Source organism: Gracilinanus agilis, chromosome 1 (genome assembly GCF_016433145.1).
Source record: "Gracilinanus agilis isolate LMUSP501 chromosome 1, AgileGrace, whole genome shotgun sequence".
Classification (NCBI taxonomy): domain Eukaryota; kingdom Metazoa; phylum Chordata; class Mammalia; order Didelphimorphia; family Didelphidae; genus Gracilinanus; species Gracilinanus agilis.
This window is the reverse complement of record NC_058130.1, coordinates 466451916-466476706: the sequence shown is the minus strand read 5'-3', so window position 1 is coordinate 466476706 and position 24791 is coordinate 466451916. Positions and strand designations below refer to the sequence as shown.

The 24791-nt window shown below is 35.7% G+C and overlaps 1 pseudogene; it reads right to left on the bottom strand.

The window, feature by feature from the left end:
• The window catches only part of LOC123252903, a 32702-nt pseudogene extending 9488 nt beyond the window's left edge, over positions 1-23214 (bottom strand).
• Positions 23215-24791: the final 1577 nt, after the last annotated feature.

Below are 24791 nucleotides of genomic sequence, written 5' to 3'. Positions count from 1 at the left end.
ATTTAAAAAATTGAATGAAAATATGAATAAATTGGGGGCAGCTGGGTAGCTCAGTGGAGTGAAAGTTAGGCCTAGAGACAGAAGGTCCTAGGTTCAAACCCGGCCTCAGCCACTTCCCAGCTGTGTGACCCTGGGCAAGTCACTTGACCCCCATTGCCCACCCTTACCAATCTTCTATCTATGAGACAATACACCAAAGTACAAGGGTTAAAAATAAAAATAAAAATAAATTAAAAAAAAGAAAATATGAGTAAATTACTAAAATGAAGTTCATTAATGGAGAGACTTTGAGAAAATGTGTTTGATTCATAAGATTTTGATTCTTTGAAAAAATACCCTGAGGGAATCATTAAAAGGCTATTAGGAAATACATTATATGGCATGAGCAAGGAAGTGAGTTAGTAAGGAAATTATGCCCATAACCTCACTTTTTCCAATAAACTGAGAAGTAGACTCTTAATGGAGAAGGCTGCCTATTAAGATAGTGACCAGGGAGTACAGACTTGAAGCCAGAAAGACTGATAGCAAAGAGGAAATAACAGAAGAATCCTAGACAAGTTATGCAAAGTCAATGAGCATCTTTAAGTGATCACTATTTGTCAAGCAGAGTGCTAAAAACTGAGACAAAGAAAGTCAAACATAGTTATTCTCTCTATACTCATATATGTTTTAAATTTTGTTTTCATTTTGATTTATGCTCTCTCAGTACATATTTAATATATTATTAAGAATTAGAAAGTTGCTCAGACAAGATACTGATTTCTACAGTTTTTAAAAAATATTCATGACAATATTTACTATACGTATATGCATATTACACTCACATAATCACACACATATATATTATATAGAATTGAGTAAGATTGTAATAAAACTACTTTGCCTTTCTTTTATAATCTACTTAGAGCTTTTCAAATTGATATTTCCTTAAATGTTGTCTCTTTCTTTTTCAACTAATAGTCTTCCTTTCTTTTCCATCTTACTTCCTCTTCACCCATATCAATTAGTCTATATATTTGAAAATAAAGTATAATAAAACTAAAGAATTACTGGTGACCAAAATTTTCAGGAATTTGGACTGTATAGGAGACTTGTCCTTAATATTTTAAAGCAGATTCAAGTAAGATTAAGTGTTTTATATACCAAGCTAAGATTTTTTAATCTTCAAAAAAATAGCTTCTTATAGGTAAATTGCACATGCCTAGTGTAATAATGAAAATTATGAGGCTGACTGTAGCTTAATGACTTTATTAAATCAAAGTAGTGAAAGTAGGAAAGAGGGGAAAATAGGAGAGAAATAGAGAGGTACTTATCTTTCTAATAACTGGCCACCATTGTGGGGCTCCATTTATACTCCACCAGTCTTCCTATCTGCTCCTCCACAAGCATGCCAAAGACCCCCACTTCCTCCTTGGATTGGTTTATAAGATTTTTTCTCTACCCACTTACTCTCACATGTCACATCTCAGGAACCAACCACAGTTTTTTAATTTGCCTGGGCTGCCCAATAGGGCAGTACCTGTGCATTTTTTTTCCTTTTTCCTTTGATCTTAACTTCCAGTGCCCATTTATCTAAAATCATTCAGTGGTATTTGGCCTCCAGATGATGTCACATGAGAGACATGGGAAAGAGGAAAAATTTATTTTAGACACTAGGGAGGACAGATAATCATTTGCAGGAATGTGTAATTATAAATACCATATCACAACAGATAATATAAAAGAAGGAAACATTTTTAGGAAGCTGGTATCAGTGGATTATACCAGGGAATATTATGTACTAAGCATAAAGAGGAAATAGTTTATTTTGGATTTTCTAAAAGTAAATGTAACTTGTATTTAGAACAGTAAATTAAATTGCCACAAAATTATATCTATTAGAAGACAATTACTGTCAGACTTTCCAGTGTCTAGTTAGTTGCTAGATTCTCTATAAGACAAAACGAAAGGCTTTCAAAACTTTAGAAGTAAAGAGTATTGAGTTACTCAATAATAAAAGGATGATTTTCTGAAAAATACATAAATACAGAATAACGGGAAAAATTTACATTCACTTCAGAACTTATTGGGGAAGCATTATGAGGAACACATAATGCTTCATTAAAGGAGATGGTGGGAAAAAGTGGAATGACTTTCCTCAGAGGAAGACAAGAAGAAAGCACAATCATAAATAGCAAACGAGAAGAGGGCTACTGTTGAATATTGACAAATAATGCAGAAAAGCTAAGGAAGAAGACTCATCATACATTTTTGTGCATTAAGATATTTTCCAAACATGGAGAGATCATTTCTGATGAGTTTGAAATGAGATTATAAGGCCTAAGATATTAGTATGAGGTGAGAAAGTAGAGGAGATGAGAGTTCTGGGAGTAAGTTGTAAAAAAAAAACTATAAAAAAAAAGAGAAATATATAATGGTGGGTTAGGGAAATTATATATATTATATATAGGTTTTTTGTTAGTATTTCTTGTTTGTTTGTTTTAATGTTGGGAGATCTGTTTATCTTCTTAGGCATAAAAGTATGAACATTTAAATGATGAGAGATTGAGAGGAGAAAGAGACAGAGAGAAACACAGATAGAAATACAGGGAGAGAGAGAAAGAGAGAGAGATAGAGAATGATCAAAGTGGTAATTTGATAAAGTAGAAAAAACAAAAATTGACTCTGACTTTGAAAATTCTTTTCTCTATAACCATGGAAAAGCCATTTAATCTCCTTGAGTTTTAGTTTCCTTATCTATAAAATGAAAGGATTCAAAACCTTCTAACTCTAAATTTCTTATTCTATAAAAATTCTATAAGTAAGCTTCCAGAGGAGATGGGAAACAATGAAATTAAGGTTACAAAAAAAGAATTGTTAAGTGGAAATTTGAAGAGCAACCTCTTCATCTAGGTCTAGAAGAAAGGGGGTTAGCATAGAGAAGTATGTCAATCACTTCAAATGTAGAAATAAAGAAAGAAGAATATTTATAATTCCTGAACAATTTTTATTGAATTATGAGATGAGATCTGCAAATATGTATTTGCAAAGCATTATGTTGAGGACTAGAAATACAACTAAAAAAGTAGGATAGTCCCTGATCTCAAGGAGCTCACATTTTGATGAGAGAAAACAACACACATATGAGATTATAGCTACATGTTAGAGAAATAACAAGCTACATCATCATATGCTCTAAATATTATTTCCAAAGAATGATGTTTTAGTGTATTGAGTGGGAAATATTGCTATTCTCACTGCTCTGACTTTTAAGTTCTTGAATTGTATCTCTCATTCAAGGTCTGAAAGGAGATGATGATTGTGTATTAGAGGTGATTAATCTACAACAGACTACCTCCTGGCTATCCTTCAGGAATAGCTATTTTAATTAGGCTGGTTTGCCTGCCCTGTGTGTGGTAAATAGGTAGCAGTTGTGGTGGAGAAATGACTGTCCCCTTATCTGAATAAGTTATTAATCAAATGATGACTCTATAAACTGGGGTAGAAGCAAGAGTGCTCTTATGAGGGGTGTGGACACCTCTAGTGCTCATTTCCCTGTCTTTTATTTGATGGCAGTCAACAGTTGTTGGTAATGAAATCTACTAGATAAAGGGAGAAGAAATTTGCCTCTCCATAATAATTTCTCCCCAGAATAATGGATGTGGGTAGCTAGTTAGAATGTCTTGTCATCTAGGGAGTACTGACTGTACCCTTCAAGACAGTGACCTGAGTGAAGATGGTGCTCTGGTGTTGATGGTGCTTGTTTGACATTAATGACAAATGCTAATTATTATCTGTCCATTAAGTGTTGTCCCATTTCAGCTAAGTCCCATTGCCTATCTTAATTGAAAGGGAAATTTCAATACAGATAAAATTAGAAAATAAAAAGTCAGTCAGGGTTCCAGTTTAAGATGGCAGCAGAGTAAAAAGTAGCTCTTAACCTCTCCTGACAAAAACATACAGGACTTCTCAAGGGGACATAAAAACAAGTCCAGACGAATGGAGGGACCCCAAAACCGGGTGCAGTGTGAAAGGTACATGGAATCGAGACATTTCCATGCTACAAAGGGGTGATACAGCTCTCACTAAATCACAAGCTGAGCAAACACCCCCACACTCCCTCCACACACACCACCTACAAAGCCAAAGCCAGCTAAAAAGAAATAGAGCAATTTTGGGGCACCCACTGAGTCATGGGCAGCTCCAGGACGTGTTCCTGAGAGCAGCAAGATTTAGGACCCCAAAAAGCTAAAGAACATACACAGACTCTCAGCGTGTACATGGAGCTTAGGCTCAGGCAGAGGCGCAGGTGGAGGCAGACACAGCCGCGAGCTAAGGCTCTGAAACCCTGAGTGGGGAACAAGTGCAGACGGGTATACGACTGTGGAATCAGCACCCTGAGACTTGTAAAGGAACCTCTGGCAGAGAACCAAGCAAGGGGGTCCACCAGGGGGCTTGACCATGAGAAAAACCAGACCTCAGACCTCAGGACCCAAAAGACCACAGACAGACCCTGAGCACGAGGATAAAGCTGAGAAGCTGCTGGGCTAACAATGGCTACCCAGAATCAGGAAGTTCAGAAGAGAAAAAGAAAATCTTTAACACTCGACAACTTTTACACAGAGAAAATCCAGACAACTGAGCAAACAGAGGAGGAGAACGAACAAGCATCTGGACCCTCCCAAAATAATGAAAACTGGTCACAAGCTCTTGAGGAGTTCAAAATTAAGATAATGAGAAAGTTGGAAAAGATCTGGTTAGAGAAATGGGAAATAGCTCAAAAGGAAATCAGGCAAGAAAATAACAGTTTAAAAGGCAGAATTTTGCAATTGGAAAGTGAGGCTCAGAAATCAAATGAACTGATAAGCAAATTGAACACCAGAAATGACCAGATTGAAATGGAAAACCAAAATATTATAGCTGAAAACAAGTCCCTAAAGGCTAGAATTGAACAATTAGAAGCTAATGATCTCTCAAGACAACAAAAACAAATAAAACAAAGTCAAAAGACTGATAAAATAGAATGAAACATGAAATACCTCAATGAGAAAGTGACAGACCAAGAAAACCAGTCTAGAAGAGACAATTTAAGAATCATTGGTCTCCCTGAAAAAGGAGAAATTAAAAGAAATTTGGACTCCATACTAAAAGAAATTATTCATCAAAATTGCCCTGAAGTCCTACAACAAGAGGGCAATATAGACATTGAAAGGATACATAGATCACCTGCAACATTCGATCCAGATAAGAAAACGCCCAGGAATATAATGGCAAAATTCAAGAGCTTCCAAGTAAAAGAAAAAATCTGACAAGAAGCCAGAAAGAGACAATTCAAATATTAAGGAGCACCAATCAGGATCACACAGGATCTGGCAGCCTCCATGCTAAAAGACCGTAAGGCTTGGAATATGATATTCAGAAAGGCAAGAGAGTTGGGCCTGCAACCACGGATCAACTACCCATCAAAATTGACTATATATTTCCAGGGGAAAGTATGGGCATTCAACAAAATTGAAGAATTCCAAGTATTTGCACAGAAAAGTACAGGGCTAAATGGAAAGTTTGATATCCAACCACAAAAATCGAGAGAAACATGAAAAGGTAACTAAGAAACAGAGGGGAAAGAAAGAAAACTCATAATTTTTAATTTGCCTTTCTAAGGGCCTCAGTAAGATCTAATTATCTGTATTCCTATGTAGAGAAATGTTATGTATAATTCTCTGTAGTGAACTCTATTCTCTATTATAGTATTCATTATTATAGTAATCAGAAGAATAATTCACAGAGAGAGGGTGGAACACTAAATAATCTAAGATGACATGGGGGATGGGAAAGAAGGGATGAATAGTAGGGGACACCAAGAGAAACTTGAGTGAATAAGAAAAATAGGATATTGTATTACACACAAAGAGGGCATGGGAGGGAGAGGGGACAAATACTATTATAAGAAGGAGAGGAAGAGAGCATTAAGAGGTAACATTTAAACCTTAGTCTCAGTGTAATCAACCCAGAGAGGGAAGAGTAGCTATATTATCCATTGGGATATAAAACTCTTATCTAACCCTACTGAGAAAGTCAGAAGGGATAAACCAAAGGGAACAGGGGACTGGGGAAGTCAAAAAAGGGAGGGGAGAAGGGGGAGGAAATTCATTAGGCCTTTAAAAAGAAAAAGAGGGGAATAACAAAGGAGTTTGTAGAAAGGGAAGTTAATCAAGGGAGGGCATAAGGGATAGCAGCTTAATAGCAAACCACTGGTTTATAAGGAAATAGTTTTAGAAGAAAGGATAGGAATAGGGGGGATACAAAAATGTCAGCGAATGCACAACTAATAATTATAACTCTAAATGTGAATGGAATGAACTCTCTCATAAAATGGAAGCAAATAGCAGAGTGTATTAGAAACCAAAATCCTACCTTATGTTGTCTACGAGAAACACATATGAAGTGGGTGGACATACACAAGTTTAAGGTTCAGAGCTTGAGCAAAATCTTTTGGGTGTCAAATGAGAAAAAGAAGGCAGGAGTGCCTATTATGATTTCTGACAAAGCCAAAGTAAAAATAGATATGATAAAAAAGACACGGAAGGTCATTACATCCTGATTAAAGGCAGTATAAACAATGAGGAAATAACACTGCTCAATACGTATGCACCAAGTGGCATAGCATCCAAATTCATAAAGGAGAAACTGGCAGATCTCAAGAAGGACATAGATAGTAAAACCATAATAGTGGGATATCTAAATGTTCCTCTTTCAGATCTAGATAAATTAAACCAAAAAAATAAATAAGAAAGAGGTAAGAGAGTTAAATGAAGTCCTAGAAAAATTAGATTTAATTGATAAATCGGGACAAAAAGGAATACACCTTCTTTTCAGCTGCACATGGTACATTCACGAAGATTGACCATGTTATAGGGCATAGAATCATTGCAAACAAATGCAAAAGAGCAGAAATAATAAATGTAACCTTCTCAGATCATAATGCAATAAAAATAATAATTAGTAAGGGCACCTGGACAAGCAAATCAAAAACTAATTGGAAATTAAATAATATGATTCTCCAAAACCAATTTGTCAAAGAAGAAATCATAGAAACAATCAACAATTTCATTGAAGAGAATGACATTGATGAGACATCCTACCAAACCCTGTGGGATGCGGCCAAGGCAGTAATCAGGGAGAAATTTATATTCTTGAGTGCATATATCAACAAATTAAGGAGGGCAGAGATTAATGAATTGGGCATGCAACTCAAAAAATTAGAAAGCTAGCAAATTAAAAATCCCCAGATGAAAACTAAATTAGAAATACTAAAAATCAAGGGAGAAATTAATAAAACCGAAAGTAAAAGAACTATTGAATTAATAAATAAGACTAGAAGCTGGTATTTTGAAAAAAAACAGACAAAATAGACAAAGTACTGGTCAATCTAATAAAAAAAGGAAAGAAGAAAACCAAATTGACAGTATCAAAGATGAAAGGGGAGACCTTACCTCTAATGAAGGGGAAAATAAGGCAAACATTAAAAACTATTTCTCCCAATTATATGGCAATAAATATAACAAATTAGGAGATATGGATGAATATTTACAAAAATATAAACTGCCTAGATTAACAGCGGAAGAAATAGAATACCTAAATAATCCCATAGCAGAAAAAGAAATTGAACAAGCCATCAAAGAACTCCCTAAGAAAAAATCACCAGTGCCTGATGGATTCACAAGTGAATTCTATCAAACATTCAAAGAGCAACTAATCCCAGTCCTATACAAATTATTTGGTATGATAAGCAAAGAAGGAGTGCTACCAAATTCCTTTCATGACACAAATATGGTACTGATTCCATAGCCAGGGAGATCAAAAACAGAGAAAGAAAACTACAGACCAATCTCCCTAATGAACATAGATGCAAAAATCTTAAATAGAATACTAGCAAAGAGACTCCAGCAAGTAATTAAGAAGATCATCCACCATGATCAGGTGGGATTCATATCAGGAATGCAAGGACGGTTCAACATCAGGAAAACCATGCACATAATTGACCATATCAACAGTCTAACAAACAAAAATCACATGATTATCTCAATAGATGCTGAAAAAGCCTTTGACAAAATACAGCATCCATTCCTATTGAAAACATTGAAAAGTATAGGAAAAGAAGGACCTTTCCTAAAAATAATAAACAGTATATACCTAAAACCATCAACAAACATCATATGCAATGGGGATAAATTAGAAGCCTTCCCAATAAGATCAGGAGTAAAACAAGGATGCCCATTATCACCTCTATTATTCAACATAGTACTAGAAACACTAGCAGTTGCAATTAGAGAAGAAAAAGAAATTGAAGGTATCAAAATAGGCAAGGAGGAGACTAAGCTATCACTCTTTGGAGATGATATGATGGTATACTTAAAAAATCCTAGAGAATCAACTAAGAAGCTTGTAGAAATAATCAACAACTTTAGCAAAGTTGCAGGATACAAAATAAACTCACATAAATCATCAGCATTTCTATACATTTCCAACACATTAGAGCAGTAAGAGGTAGAAAGAGAAACACCATTCAAAATCACCCTAGACAATATAAAATACTTAGGAATCTATCTACCAAAACAAACACAGCAATTATATGAAAACAACTACAAAACACTTTCCAAACAAATAAAACTGGATCTAAACAATCGGAAAGCCATTGATTGGTCATGCGTAGGATGAGCTAAAATAATAAGAATGACCATTCTACCCAAATTAATTTACCTATTTAGTGCCATACCTATCAAACTACCAAAAAACTTCTTTTCTGAATTAGAAAAAACTATGACAAATTTCATTTGGAGTAACAAAAGATCAAGAATATCAAGGGAAATAATGAAAAAAATGTGAAGGAAGGGGGTCTAGCAGTACCAGCTATTAAACTATACTATAAAGCAACAGTCATCAAAACAATATGGTACTGGCTAAGAGACAGAGAGGAGGGTCAGTGGAATAGACTTGGTGTAAATGATATCAGCAAGACAGTGTATGAAAAACCCAAAGAGCCCAACTTTTTGGACATGAATCCACTATTTGACCAAAACTGCTGGGAAATTTGGAAAACAATATGGGAGAGATTATGTTTAGATCAACATCTCACACCCAACACTAAGATAAATTCGGAATGGGTGAATGACTTGAATATAAAGAGAGAAACTATAAATAAGTTAAGTGAACACAGAATAGTATACTTGTCAGATCTCTGGGAAAGGAAAGACTTTAAAACCAAGCAAGAATTATAGAAAATTACAAAATGTAAATTAAATGGTTTTGATTATATTAAACTAAAAAGCTTTTGTACAAACAAAAACGATGTAGTCAAAATCAGAAGGGAAACAACAAATTGGGAAAAATCTTTATAATGAAAAACTCTGACAGGGATCTAATTACTCAAATATACAAGGAGTTAAATCAATTGTATAAAAAATCAAGCCACTCCGCAATTGATAAATGGGCAAGAGACATGAATAGGCAAATTTCAGGTAAGGAAATCAAAAGTATCAATAAGCACATGAGAAAGTGTTCTAAATCTCTAATAATTAGAGAAATGCAAATCAAAACAGCTCTGAGGTATCACCTGATACCTAGCAGATTGGCTAAAATGAAAGAAGGGGAGAGTAATGAATGCTGGAGGGGATTTGGCAAAATTGGGACATTAATGCATTGCTGGTGGAGTTGTGAACTGATCCAACCATTCTGGCTGGCAATTTGGAATCATGCTCAAAGGGCTATAAAAAAAATGCCTGCCCTTTGATCTAGCCATACCATTGTTGGGTTTGTACCCCAAAGAGATCATAGATAAACAGACTTGTATGAAAATATTTATAGCTGTGCTTTTTGTGGTGGGAAAAAACTGGAAAAGGAGGGTATGTCCTTCAATTGGGGAATGGCTGAACAAATTATGGTATATGCTAGTGATGGAATACTATTGTGCTAAAAGGAATAATAAACTGGAGGAGTTCCAGGTGAACTGGAGAGACCTCCAGGAACTGATGCAGAGTGAAAGGAGCAGAGCCAGAAGAACACTGTACACAGATACTGATATATTATGGTAAAACTGAATGCCGTGGACTCCTATACCAGCAGCAATGCAATGACCCAGGACAATTCTGAGGGATTTATGGTAAAGTACGCTACCCACATTCAGAGGAAGAACTACAGGAGATGAAACATAAAAGTAAAACAACTGCTTGAACACATGCAACTATCAACAATTTGGAAATAGGTCTTGATCAAAGACACATGACAAAACCAGTGGAAATGTGCATTGGCCATGGCTGGGGGGAGTGAGGAGAGTGAAGGGGAAAGTAGGAGCATGAACCATGTAACCATGTTAAAAATGAATATTAATAAATGTTTAAATTTAAAAAAAAGTCAGTCAATGAAGAATACAAGTAATACTTTGTAGCAAAGAAGGCTTAATTATGTTTTTATATGTGTTAGTTTCTATACCCTTTCTCTTAGTTTCAGTGATTTCTTCCATCAGCCTTTAGGATAGATTAGTAGGAACAAAAAGATGAAGTTTTGGTTTAATTTAGTGTTTTTATTTGAAAAGGAGCCAGGGGACACGGGATTAAAAGTTATAAATTGTATTGGCTTGAGCTGATAATAGTTTTAAATATAAAAAACATTACTTATACCAGCCCTCATTTGTGTATGTGTTATTAATAGTGCCATCTATCTTTCATTGTCCTATGAGGGGGATACTCTATGACTTCTAAATATTTTAAATGTTACCTTTGGACTGATCTACCAACAATTATATTATTTTTCAGTACTCATTACTCTTTACCAAATAAATCTTCTATAATGGATTTCTGCAAAATAAAATCTTGTGTTATTGTCCCTCAATATGTGCAAAAGCATCTAAACTTCCAGACAAGAATTCAATACATAATGTACATAAAGTGTATGGTACAGACTCTAGGTCATTAATTAATTAACTGTATTCTATAAATGGACTCATACAAGCCCATCAACAAATGTAGAATTATATTTTGCTCACATAATCCATTTGACTCCACATGGTGACTATCATTCTAAGGGTTTTTGGTACAAATATTCTATATCCAGTAGATCAATTGGCATTTATTAATTAATTGCTATGTGCCAGACGTTTTCTTACAAGTAGGTATTTAAGAAAAAAAGACACTTCAAACATCAGACATGAACCATCAAAAATAATCCTGGAAATATCAAGTAAGATTTGGCATAGTAGAAATCTTCTCTCTTTTCTCCTCCACTAATCCTCCAGAAACCATTGTATTGTTTTAGTTCCAAGTATAGTGGCTATAGATGTCTTAAAATTTATTTTCTGTTGGTCATTTTCCAAGGAAAGATTCTTCTTTAAGGAGACTTATTCTTAAACTCTTGAAAATGAGGACATCTAAAATTACTATCCATGAAATAACTTTGAAGACTATGAAATTTTTATTTTCAGTCAGTCTAGCCTTTTTACTTGTGTAAAGGGGGGAAAAATAAATAAACATGGATATTTAGAAGGGAACCAGGAAACTGAGGTCCAAAAATACTGTGCCTGTAAATGACATCTTCTGAAGATTTTCCCCTGACTTCATGAGAAAACTGTCACTGATTGATAACTGAATTCCTTTCTAGAACGCATATTAGTTTTAAAGAGAATTCTCTTATTCCTTTATCATGTTGAGAAGTAATCTCCTTGATATTCCACATTTCATGACACTCCATGCTTAGATTATCATTCACTCACCTACACACACACACACACACACACACACACACACACACACACACACACACACACACAAAATTAACTTTTCCTCTGAAATCCAAAGTCATTGTGACTGGTATCTTTTCAAATTATCCTAAAATGGTCTGGGCAGCCTTTCTTTGTATTGCTTTCCTTGTTTGCTTGTTTTTCAATAATGAAAAAGCTAAACTATTTTTTCAAGTTTATGCACTTCAAATCACCATTTATACCTTATATACTGACTAAAATTATATATTTTCACCCCCCATTCATCTTCATATATCAGTTTTCTAATTATAATGCTCTGAAATATTATCCACATACTTCCTAAATTGTGAAGTATTAGTTATGAATTTCTACCCAAACTTAGTAGACTAACATAATTTTCTAAGTTGAGAAAATTGAGCAGTTCTAATAAACAATACATGGAAATTTATTTTAAAATACTCTTACTTTCTATATTAGTAAAAAAATTTTCTTTTGATAGTTTAGGATATCTAATTAGATCAAATATGGCAGATATATTTCTTTTCCATTTATCCTTTTTTCATAGTAATTTATCCACTGCTCTGAGTAAAGCTGAATAAGCACTATTACATTCACCCAGAATGTAACTTCTATATACCTAGTGAATTTAGAATTACTTTTCACAATGAGTCCCAAAGACAACAGAGCCATCAGTTAGTTCACTTTAAATGAAACAAGAGAATCAATTCAGTACACAGAAAATGAATAATAAGCAAATTGGATTCTGTGACAACTCATTGAACAAACAATCATGAACAGCAATGATGAAAAGTAGTTTTCTACATTTTAAATCTTTTAAAGCAAGCACTCAAGGCTTGAATCACATATGTGTGTGTATGAGACTGTGTGCAGTTTATCATTTCAACAAATAATAGCACATCTCCAAAAAATATGGCAAGAAGTCAAGATGTGAGGAAAGGTGTAAATTTTAGGAAGCCAAAAATCTCTGTTTTTCTTTTCATTCAAACACTTCAGACTGTTCAGTTTTTTAGTACTATGACAGTTAATATAGGGCAGAGAAAGTATAATATGATTGAGATGGCAAGGAGATTATCTCTACAACTATAATGAATTTACATTTGTCCATTATGCAAATGATACTTCAATACTTTCCTAACTGTCTACAATAGCAAGAGTAAATTTTCTTGTGCATTTGTAAAAATGAATTCTAAATAGTATTAATGAAACAGTACGTCTATGTTGACAAATGTATAAGTTAATGCCAAGAGTTTTAAATGTCCACTTTCTAGAAAAAATATCCTGCCTATATTTGCTTCCATTGATTACACTTCTTATTTATTCCTCTTTTGCTGTAAATGCAATTGACTTTAAATGGTTGAAGATGAGTAAGAAAATATTGTCTGCTACAGATGTTAGAGATGATAGATGGTCATAATTTCTGAGATCATAAATTGTAATGTCCTTCATAGGAATCTATCTCATAAGGAAGAGATACCTCATTTATATTCCTATCATTCAAGAACTCTAAGCCTTGTCTATCACTATATTCCTTCCATTTATTAAAAGTTCTGCAAATTTACCAAGTAGAAAGTTTTTGGCTTTAACATTTTTTGAGCTATGAGTGTTTGATTCTTTTCCATGCATTGCATAAATATACTTTGATGAAGTTCCCTGCAAGTATAAAAAATATTTTCTTTCCTAAAAGGTTTAAGTATAATATAGAACTAAAGCTCTTCCATTTATTTCATTTTATTTTCAACTTTACTTTGCTTACTCAAAGACCATATTTTCTTTCATTCTTGAAATTTATTTCAGGTTATAGCAGCTGCACAAATAGTTACTCACTCAGCCAAGACAATTAATAATTTTTGGTGGGTAAGTAATAAAAATAAAACTGTTCAAATCATCTACTTTTCCCTTTCCAGTTCTCTTGTGGGCAGGTTGCTATGGAAAATATTTTGTACTCATTATCTATTCAAAGTTATATAGTGAATGATTTGTTTTCATTTTGGATGTCCTGGGAAAGTCATTTCAGACTCCTCTGTTCTTCCTCTATACTTCCTTTTTGAAAGAGCTCATCCACTCTCACCTCCATCAACTTTATGTTCATGATTGAAAATCACATGTATAGTCTGAATGCATCATCTCTATTATTGCCTACAGAACAAAGACACAAGTATATTGTTATGAACAAATTTGAATTCATTTGGAAACTATGTTTAAAGGAATGGAAGAATCTGGGAATTTATAGATCAAAACAAGTACTCTCCCCTATTTCTAAATAGCCTTCAACAAGGCAATAGAAAGATGGGTATCCACAAGATATAATATCATCCCAATTAAATATAGAGCTTAGATTATGTGCCAGACTCTTTCCATCTATCTATCTATTTCTCTATCATAGTGTCATATCATCATCTCTTCTTTAGAAGTAAGTTTAGGCAGTAACAAGAATGGGAGCATAGTGGTGAAGGAAGAACAGCCTCAATGATATATCTTAAAGTCATGGGAGAAGCAGAGAGTTATGATCAGACAATGACATTTTATAGTTCTATCACTAGGTATAGATGGGCTTAAGAAAATAGAAGAGCTTAAACGAACTTTCTAGGTAATGATTTCTTGACAGACAAATTTAACTCATATAGATTTATATCTAAGGCTGTATGTTCAAACAATACATAAAATTCATCAAGACTGAACCAAAATGCCTCTATATAATTTCCTCACCACATACTTAAATTTTTTCCTCCTCTGTTGTTTAACAATATTGTTTTACCTCACTATACCCTTCTTCTTGAAATTATGATCCAATATTTAATTCTTTATTCATTTTGTTTTTTGAAACCCAAATTTCATCAAAACCTTTCCATTTGTCCTCATCATGTCTTCATCTTCAGTTTTCTGGTTCAGTCTCATGGTTCCCCTCAATTCCAAGTTTTCATCATGTGATTCTTTTAATAAGTGAATTACTAATATCTTCCAAATGTACTTCTATCAACATTTGAATCCTTGCTTAAGACAGTGTTTCTAAAGTGGATCTCTATCATCTATTGAATCAAATGCTAACCTTTCATTTTTGCCTGTAATACCTCCTAATAATAGGTAATGTATTTTAAAATGATATTATCCATTCTCATCCTGTATTACAAATAATTCTACTTACAATAAACTACTTTCATTACTTGTACTTTTTATATGATTAATTAATTTTTTTGGTTTTATTTATTTTTAATTTTTTCCATGGTTACATGATACTTGTCTCCATTCCTTTTTCCCTTCCCCTATAAGAGTTGACAAGCAATTATACATAAGCTGTCTTAAAACTTTTTTCCTGCAATGGTGAATGGCCAAATAACGTTTCATATGATGAGATTTACAATCTCCTTTTGGTCTAGTGCACAGATAGAATATCTCTAGAGGCAAAATCTCTGGCCACTTCAAATGAGTTTCTGTGCATAATTTCCCAAACATACTTTTGATTTTTCTGTTCAATTTCTCCACCTGACCAGAACTTGTGGATGATATGGGCCATGAAATTTTGACATGATACTCAGATTCTTATAAACTTTCTTTAGAACTGAATCTGTAAAATGGTGCCCTTTGTCAGAATCTACTCTCAGTAGTATACCAAATCTTGGAATGATCTCTTTTAACAAGATTTTGGCTAAAAAGCTTGATGTATTTTTGCTAGATGGAAAGCCTTCTGGCCATCTAGTTAGTTGGTCCACTATCACTAGACAAATAGTTTTGATTTGGGCATGTTGATGTAATCTATTTGAAAATGCTCAAATGTTATGTGAACTAGTGGTCAACAATCAAAATCTTTTTGCTTAAATATGCTTTGATTGAATTGTGCACAGACAGAGCAAGCTAAACAGATCTTATTTTCCACAGTGTTAACTTCCAGAGCTATCCAAGTTCTTTTGGCAATATCAGTTACTGCTTGTGTCACAAAATAAACCTTTGTGTGTATTGTTTGACAGATGTAAAAATAAAATGTGTTTGGAAGAATTAGTTCTCCCACTGATATTATTCAAATCCCATTTTCTTTTTTAGCTTCAAAATTTTGCTTCCACTTCTGAACATCTTTGTCATTGTATGCTTTTCCTAAATCTGTGGTATCCATAACAGAGAGATTCATAATGAAAGCTGAAGCATTTTGCACCTCATATCATGCAGCCATATCCGTCCTACAATTTCCTCTGGCAATTAAATCTTGTCTTAAGAATGTAGTGAGTCACTGCCAACTCCTTTTTTAGTTGGAGAGACAACAGTAATTCTCAAATTATTTCTGAATGAGTGATTCTTTTCCCACTAGATGTTAAAAATCCTCTCTGAAGCCAGAGAAAGCCAATGGCATGGCAAATTCCAAATGCATACTTGGGATTAGTGAAAATATTTGCATGTTTGGCTTTTTCAAGCTCATATGCATGCTTCAGAGTGATTAATTCTGCTCCCTGAGCACTTAGGTTCCTAGGTAGTGAAACAAACCATAGGGTCTCAAATTCACTTACTGCTGCAGCACCTGTAAATCTTATTCCATTCTGCATGTATGATGATCCATCTGTGAATAAGATCAGGTCACAGTTGTCAAGAGGTGTATCTGACTGATTTTCTTGAGGTCTTTCTATTAATTGCACTATAATTTCACAATTGTGCAATGGTTCCCCCTGTGTTGGTTAATGAGGTAATAATGTAGATGGATTTAAGGTGTTGCATCTCCTTCGTGTTATATGTTCATTCTACAAAAGCACTACTTCATATTTAAGTAGGCGATGATTTGAAAATGCCTGTCTTCTGAACTTTCACAGAAGTGTTATGACTTTATGTGAACAATAAGCTGTCAATGGACAGTGTAGCACTAAATCTGCAGATTTGGTAACAAGCAATGCAGTTGCTGCCACCCCTCTTCAGCATAGAGCTATTCCTGCAGCTATAGGATCTAATTGACAGTAATAATATGCAATAGGACATTGGTTGAGTCCTAAGCTCTGCATCAAAACTCCTGAAGTTATTCCCTTTCACTCATGAATATAGAGAGATAATGGTTTTGAGTAATTAGGGATACCAAGAGCAGAAGCTGGTAATATTGCTTCCTTTAACTTTGCAATGACTTTCAAATGCTCTGGTTTTAGCTTCAATGGGTCTTTCTCAGTGTCTTTCATTAAAATAGTCAGTGTTTTCATAAGTTCATCATAATTGCGTATCCATTATCTGCAAAAATCTGTGGTTCTTAAATGCCTCTGAGTTGCCATTTGGTCTTAGTGGCACTCAGCTTTTGTATGTCTGCTCCTTTCTTTTGGGAAATGCTTCTGGACCCCTAAGACAGCCCAACCCCTAAATAATCTACAAGAGGAAGAAATCATTGAAGTTTAGCTTTTGATATTATGTGTCCCCTCTGGTAGGGCTCACATAGAAGACGTTTACTATCACACTGGCAATTTTTTTATATGGTGATGGTAGAAATAGATCATCTACAAAGTGAATGAGCTTACTGTCTTTGAACTGTATATTTTTCTAATCTTTGTTAAAGATTTGGGAAAACAATGAAGGACTTTCACAGAAGCCCTGTGGCAAACACGACCACGAATATTGATTTATTTGCCACATGAATGCAAATATCTTCTATGATTCTTTGCATACCAGTATTGAGAAAAAAACAGAACATAAATCAACCACAGTAAAATATTTTGCATGACTTGGGACAGATGAAATGATGGTAGCAGGACTTGGTACAACTGGGTAATATTTTATTGCACGATCATTAACAGCTCTTAAAACTTGAATGAACTGATAGACTATTCATCCTTCAGCATCTAGCTTGGGTTTTTAACAGGTAAAATTGTGGTGTTATATTCAGAGATGCATGGTATTATTATGCCTTACTGAAATAATGAGTTTATTAGTGGGGTGATCCCATCAACTGTCTCTTTACTAATTGGGTACTGTGGAATGCATGGTGGTGGACCTCTTTTAGTCAGTACTTAACAGAGGTTGCTGGTTTTAATAAACCTACATCTGTAGAATTTGTAGCCCATAAGCCTTCTGGAATATCATCTGGTATCTGATAGATATTATTTCCTTCCCCCTCTGACTCTACTGTATCTAGGAATAATATAGGGAAAAGTTTTAGGGATTCTTCTGGGAGTTTGAGAGAAATATCTCCAGGTTATATACATACTATGGTTGCACTCAGTTGACAAAGAAGATCCCTAGATTTGTTGGGGAATTTGGCATTAAGAAGAAAGTGTGTTCTACACTTAAAGGTCCAAGTGAAACCATTCTTGGTTCTAATTTCCTTACTCTTTGCGGTTTTCCTGTCACACCCACAACTTTCATTTAACCCATTGTTTTGTACTCTTCAGGGGATTTCTCCAACACAGATTTGGCAGCACCTGTATCCAAGAGACAATTGTAAACTTCGGTTCCTATCTTTAGGGTTACATGAAGTTCTGTGCTGTTTTATGGAGAATGGACAGGTATTACAGGAGCTAACACATTAAGATCAGGAAAACTCAAAAATTGTTCCTCTTCCTCATTCTCTAATTCTTCACTGATTTCTCCTTTACTAATTTGTCATGATTTTAAAATGCCTTTGCATTTTCATTAGTTCTTATTTCATTGCCCATACTTCCTAGTCCATTTTCTCCAAATACTAGATCTTTAACTGCACGGGTCTTGACACACCTTCATAATGAAGTTGCACCTTTTTGCATATCTAGTTTTTGGGGATTTTCATCAGCTACCTGGGAATATTTAAGATGAGCATCTGCTTTAATATAGTTTTACATGGAATTCAGGTCTGGGGCTTGTTGTGAATTATGGTAGCATCCAGTATCAAAATAATTTGGGAAGTTTGGTTTCCCATACTGGAATGCATTTTTAAAACCATTATTGAATCTGTTGTTAAACCCATAATTTCCATATCCATTTTGTCTGTATCCATTAAAGTGATTAAACCTATTGCTTTGGTTTTCCCTGAAGTTTTGTCCAAAGAATTGCCCCATAAATTTTCACTCTCTCATGTGATGACAAGGTTTGTCACAAAGATAACATCTTGAGATTTGTCTTTATTGTCTCTGGTTATAGTTATTTCTGGGTTGTCTATAAGTTCTTAGTGCAGCTACTGTAGTTTCCTGTACTTCATTGGAGTTTAGTTTTTATTTAAGCTCTCTGAATTCTTTGGTTAAGTTATCAATTATATCATTTTTCTCTTTGGATTGCCTGTTTTTCTCATCTTGGAAAACATAATTAGCTATTCTCTGAATTTCATCAAGACCCATATCAAACGGATTTGGACAGTTACTCCAAAAATGATTTCAGATCACAGGGCTTGCATTTTTCACAAACTACCTACAAATGTGATTTACATATTCATCTGTTAAAATATCCAACCCAATCCATTTTTCAGCGTAGTCAATAATTCTATCAAAGAAAGTGGAGGGAGTTTCTCCCACTTCCTCTTTTAGGAGATAACATTTAGATCAGGTGCAGGAAACCATCAAAGCCCATGATGTTTAGCACAGCTCATCACCAGCTCTGGAAACTGCAAAGCAGGTGTCAGAAGGATGGATATCTCTCACTCAGTTTCACTTATGTGACTCTTCTCATTAGCATTCACTTGTATTGAAACTATTGCAATCAATATCCTTATTCAGCCCCAGGGAGGCACAGGAAAACAATCCAGGGTCAGAACAACCACAATCACAGACTACTGACTATCCCCAAATAAACCCCTAAACAAACCCCCATAATATAGAAACTTCCCCTAGAAGTCACTTCACAACAAACCAACATATAATGAGTTAATGTTAAATATTTTAAATCTCTAACTCAGATTCCCATACACAGGTGCCTGCAAGAACAGGCCAAAACAGTCTCCAAGTTTCCCCCCTTCCTGGATCAAATTTGGTACAGTAATTTAATATAAAAGAACAATGAATGAAATATGAAGAAATTGTCTCCCATGAAAAGGCCTGTAAGTTCTCACCACTGTAGCCCAAAAGATGTCAAACACACCCAACACATTGTCTCCTAAGATAAGATGTATGGTAGAAATGGAATTCATGCCAATATTGATGTAAGCTTGAGAAAAATGATATAAAAATTAAAATCAGCAGATGGCACTTCAGATCAGCCACTGCAAACCTACCTGGTCTCTGGCTCTTCTCACTCCATTTTCACTCAATTGTCCCACCCCCAAGGGGAACTTGAATGCTGGTAATCCCCCTTCTACCCCACAGCAATTAGGTTCTTAGGCATATGGAATTTTGCTTCATAGTTTCAATTATTGTCTCCCTGTCTGTAATTAATTCTCTGTACACCTCAAATGAGTTAGCTTCCCACCCAGGATCCTTAGTTGGCCAATTGGCAATTTGAAGGTTCCTATTAGCATCCTCCATAATCTTCTCTTTCTCCCTCTTTGTCAATAATTTATCTGTAAGGATGTCAAAGTCCAAGTCAGAAGAATTGTAAAGCTTAACTAAGAGTTTGAACAGCTATATAATTCCCATTGGTTCTTCTTCATATTTGGGAGTATTTTTCTTAAAACTTTCTATATCAGCTTGTGTAAACCTTTTGTGGCATATGAGATTCCGTATGCCATGCTCTGGGGACACATTGAATAACTCCCTTAAAGGAAACATATGAGCTGGTATGCTTTATAATGCTTCAGTTTCCATTTCTAGTTTAGTTGATTTATCTGATTTAGTTGAACTTTCTAATTTAGTTGCTTCATGTTCTTTACTTTCTTCCATTGTCCCTTTAGCTTTGAGTAATTCCTCATGTTGTATTCCAATCTATCTACTTTACTCTCTAGATAATTCACTTTTAACATTAAATCAATTCTTTGCAGTAGCTTGCTTGATGTTTGCTTTTTATTGTTTAAAAATGACTGCCAAAGATTTGATCATCTTGTAAAAGCACAAGAGCACCAATAATAGCACAGGAACGTAAAAGATTAATTCCAGGAGTATCAATGAGAGTAATGACATTACAAAGTCATAGCAAGCGCATTTTGTACATAATCTGTATAATAGAGAAAAAGAGAGTTAGTAGAAAAGTCATATCTAATAGAAAAAGCCCCATGGTGATTTTATGCAGCTAATATTCAAGTTGACAGGGAGATGGGTTTTGGAGCCACCTAGAGTTCAGCTCACTATTACTATAGCTTCCAGTGAAACTGTCAGCTCTAGCTGCTTCTTCAATAGACCCCCTTCTGTGATAATGAATCCAAATGCCCAAAGTTGATAGTTGGCCCCTTAAAATCAGATTTTCTGGTTCTTTGTCATATTTAACTCACCAAAACTATAAAAATAATATAAAAATAAGCTATTTATTGAGAATATAGGGATATAAAAGGATTTCTATCTCTAAGGGATTCTAACTCCACTGAAATAAAACTGGTTCCAAAAGTAACCACTTTGCCTCTTTCCACAGGCAACACTGCTCCTTCCTAATTTGACTAACCAAAATTTTCCTTATTCTACAATAAACTAAAACTATTATCCTTATGAGAAGTATATATTTCTTAACTTTGTCTCCAAGTTATAAAAATAACAAAGGCCAGTTGGCTGAGCCTCAGGAAGAACCATTAGGACTCTGAACATTAACAGACTCAGAGCCTAAACCAAAGTTTTGGTCTTTCTTTGGTCTTCTAAAAATTGGAGACAAAATTTGTAATATTGGATCAGATATTTAAGTATCTAAAATGATGAATAAATAATCTAAATTATAGTAGATAATAAATATCTACTGTATAGTTTCCATAGGGAAGTGTTGTGAACGAAATGTTTTAAAAAATTCATTTGGCTAAAGTGTCAAGGATGGATCAAAAGAGGGAGTGTTAGAAACAAATTGTTTAAGAAGGATGATGCATGATTTGAAAATGGTATAAAGGTTGTGAGATTCATATTGCAGAGTGGAATTCTATCTGCAGAGAGGGGTTCAGCCACAGCTCAGAATTCCATAGGGCCCCCTGAGAACTCTGAGAGAGGAGGCAGTTAAAGGAAGTTGGGTCCTCGGCTTAGAATAGGTAGGTCACTCTGCTTGCTGGGTCTTGGGTCCTGGGTTGCTCTTGGGGGCTTGAGGCTTGATCTGAGCAAAGCCATTTTAGTTCATAGCTGTCAACCTCCTTTACCTTGACTTGACATTCAATCTACATCACAGTTTACCACTGTTTAGTTATTTAGATATAGAAGAAGAATATTTATAGGGATAGAGAGCAGATTAGCCATTCAAGTTACCTTTCCCCTTTATGGGGAGGCGCTGCTTGGACATAATGTTTGAGGGTTTCCCAGACCTTGTCAATCCTTATTTGATCTCCCTTCCTTCCCATCTCCATGTACCATTAAACCTTTAATCAAATGGAAACAGTGCCTGGTTATATTTAGGGAAATACTCACAACTTCCTCAAGCTGAGTTCCTCCTGCTTTGTAGCTCAGAAGTAAAACCTATGCTCTGTGCCTGTGAGCTTCAAGACATCAAACTTCTCCTATTCTCTCCTATTCAATCCTTTGGGGAAATAATTTAGATAGAGTTATCATCTTTAGGAGTTCAGCCTTTCCTAATTTTCTGTCCTAACACTGTAGTTAACAAGTCTGTCCACTATTATCATACAGTAACTGATTTTCCAACTGCCTAGTGGGAGGGGGAAGTGAAGAAGCACTCAGCAAGATCCTACCCCTCCCTTCCAGTTCAAGCCTGTTTGTGTGTGTGTTCCTCCATAGACCAAAAGATTAGTGAGATTTGATTGTGTTATGAGGAAGATTAGATTAGGTATTGATTATGTATTGATTAAGTTGTACATAGCAGGAAGGAGCTGAAGCTGAGAATTCCATGATGGAATGAGGGAGGAGGAAGTCTGTCTGTGCCAGGAGTGTGGACTCCATTAGTGGTGGGCAAAACTGTTGCCAGCCTGAGAGACCTTAGAGCAAAGGACACCCTGCTTCCTGTTTTCCCCTGAGATCCTGTGTGGTGTGGCATCTAGCAAAAGGACAAGATCTACAGAGCCAAGAGAAGAGGTGAAGTTTGAGAACTGGAGGACAGTGCTTTAAGCAAAACCCTTACTACTTGGTTCCTGAGACAACTTTAGCTCCTGGCATCCAGAGATCATCAGTGGATTGCAGTGAGAATCACAAAGTCACAAAGCCCTAGCTGCACTCAAGCCTGGCAGGTTCCAGGTTTGAGGCAGAAACCCAGAGACTCCATTTATAGCTCCTTGGGCCCTGTTAGTTTAGATCACTAAGTTAGAGTAGAATAAGTCCCCCCATTGCCCTGTGGTTTTATCCTTTAGATTTTAAGTATAGAAATCCTTTCCCACCTTTGGTTGTTGTTGTTCCTGTTGGCTCCCAAGAGGAGTATAGGGCCGCAACTATCTCACGCCAACAGACTCTGCTCTGGGCAACTTCCCCCAGCTGGGTCCATGTCACTCTGACGGCCTTTGTTTCATCCGCGCCAGATCTTTGCCAGGTCTGCTTTGGCATTCCGACTTTCCCAAAGGCTTTCGCCAGCACGCATCATGGACTCTGTTGGAGAGCAACCTTCCAGACTCGGCGATCGTTGGTTTTGTTGGTTTAATGAGGTTGCCATTTCTGTAGCAAGTGAGATTTTTTATGGGGTGAGGTTGCTAGCCCCACGCCCAACCCTCCTCCTTTTTTCAGCCAGGCTTGGGACCTTCCTTGGGGGAGTTTTCCCACCTTTTAGTCTAACATAATTAAAGCTGCTAAGTCCCTTTTACCTTGTTAGCCTGTTACTATACTCTGGTCTAGTGGAAGCTGGGTGACAGTTAAGATCAACTGCTATTCCTGTGGAAATCCAGTAAACTCTGGTCTCTTCACTCTGGTCCAGTCTCTCATAAATCCTAGAGTGTGTTCCCACAAACCACTTAGTTTATTGTAATATCCCTGGTCACCCCATTACCTCACTTATATTTTCCTACAGTTGCTACAGACTCCTGGCATCTTACAGCTTCCCAAATACAATAGTTTGGCCAGCCAGCCTAGGATTTCTTTCTGAACCTGAGTGGGAAGTTTTCATCATGGCCAGCTTGGTTTATAGAGCCATTGTTATGCTAGGGTGCTATGTAGTGCTGCTATATGGGTTATGGCAGGTATGTTCAATGCTGTGGCTGGTGACTATCCCTCAGTATTTTTATGGAGATAATTAGGGTTTATAATTCCTGTCAATGGCTCACGATATCCCTGGGTGAAGCTCTGGCATATGTTCCATCAGGGATGGCCATGGCAGTGACATTTTATGGTGCCCTAATGATATTGAGAAAGATTTTGGATTTTGTTTACAACAAGGTGGGTTTGAGATTTGAGAAGTGAATGAAGCAAGAATTAATACAACTTTGTGACTGATTAGACTTGAGATGCTGAGTACAACATACTTGGTAAATTTGGTTGCAATGTTTTGCATCTGGATGATTGAGAAATGGAAAAAATAAAAATTAGAAGAAGGCATAATTTCTAAAACAATATAAATTAAATTTTTAAGATTATCAGATTTTATGTTGAGTTGTATTCTCAGAAGAAGATGCTAAATAAGCAGTTAGAAATATGGGAATACAACTCAGAAATCTGGTCAGTATAAAAATTAAGAGAAGCCAGTACCCAAATGTTATGACTGAAGGGGGGAGAGAGAGAGTCTATGATGTGAGACTCTCTTCTAGTTCTCCCCTCCTGCCAAATATGCACTGGGGGACTTTGAAGGAGTGTCACCCCAAAACTGGGTGATCTGGATGGTCATGCCACCCCACAGGAGTTGGAGATGATGCTTCCCTATAAGAGGGGAGAGGGGGACACCAATCCGATTCTGAATGAGGGCAGGGTTGATGCGAGCCTCCCCTGAGATCAGTCAACTTCAGGGGGTCTGGCTCCAAGATGGAGGCAGCCAGACTGAGTTATGATTTCCGTCTCTCTTGTCTCTCAGGCACTCTGGAACATTATCTGACTAATGAATGGCTTTCATTAATCATAATTCAGGGATTGGGGAAAGGGGGGAAGGGCAGAAGGATTTGGGGTGCCTTCTTCTCTATTTCAATGGGGTCCATCATTTG